Below are 1,222 nucleotides of genomic sequence, written 5' to 3' on the forward strand. Positions count from 1 at the left end.
CTCCTCTCTCTCAGCATTTTAGAGCAAAAATTAGTAGAGCAAAAGTTAGTTTATAGCAAAAAATTTAGTTTAGAGCAAAACATGTTAAGTAGTAGATGTTAGAGCAAAACATGTTAAGTAGTAGATGTTAGAGCAAAAATTAGTTTAGAGCAAAAAATTTGGTTTACAACAAAAGTTAGTTAGGTAAGTAGGGTTTAATTATGGTTTTTGTTTTCATAGATGTTTTTTAGTTAGTGCAGTAGGGTTTTGCTAGGTTAATTAGGTTAGTAGTGCTGCTAGTAGTAGTGGTACAGTAGGTTAATTAGGTGAAGTTAAATGAATAACCTAAATGAATGAAATTAGTAGTTAACTGAATTTTTTCTTTTCATCATTATAGAGCACTAAAGTTAACTGAATTTTGTTCTATTAGTAGTTAAATGAATTTTCTTCCACACTTAGTTTTTGAATTAGCTTGTGAAATTTGGACATGTATATCTCGACATGTGGTTGCTCGTGTTTATTTGGACATATGTTGCTCGTGTATATAACCGAAAGAAAAGATGCAACGGCTTCCTAACAAGCTCGGGACTACTAGACTGGAGGTCACGGAGGTGGACGATGACAATTTTGTGCCAAACGCGCCGGAGGAAGCGCGCGCGTGCTACGGTAATCAAATAGGCTGCATCGTACGGACAAGCACCACCATGAACGATGAGAAACTAAACAAGATAGATAATATGAGGCCCTCCCTCCTAAAGAAGCTGCACTAGATATTCTTGTTCCCGGGCCGGAATGAAAAGTATTATAAAGATCCAGATAAGGACCCGACAATGAAGAAGATAAAGAAACACACCATGAGCAGGTCTAGCGATGCGTTGGCCGCCTGGAAATCAAGGGTGAAATATTGGATCGTCAAAAAAAGGAACCCTACTCCGAGATTGTAAAGGATAATCCGACAATCACAGCAAAGTATTTTTAAATATTCAAGGTGGCTTGCGAGGCGAAAGCTGCAAAAAAGGTCGAAGTTCATGAAGGGGCTTCAACAGAGGAACATTGGGTGACACCACCTCGGAAGTCGTGGTTACGGCGGGAAGAGGTCCACATGGGCCATGGAGGACGCGGAACCCCGTGTCTGGGCAACCCACACCCCTTGGCGGAGTTCACCGTCCCGCAGGAGCGTGACGTCCTCAGGGCCCGGCACCGTTGGGACCAAGTGAAGAAGGTTTCGAGACGAACGCTGTCA

Source organism: Triticum dicoccoides, chromosome 1B, assembly GCF_002162155.2.
Source record: "Triticum dicoccoides isolate Atlit2015 ecotype Zavitan chromosome 1B, WEW_v2.0, whole genome shotgun sequence".
Classification (NCBI taxonomy): domain Eukaryota; kingdom Viridiplantae; phylum Streptophyta; class Magnoliopsida; order Poales; family Poaceae; genus Triticum; species Triticum dicoccoides.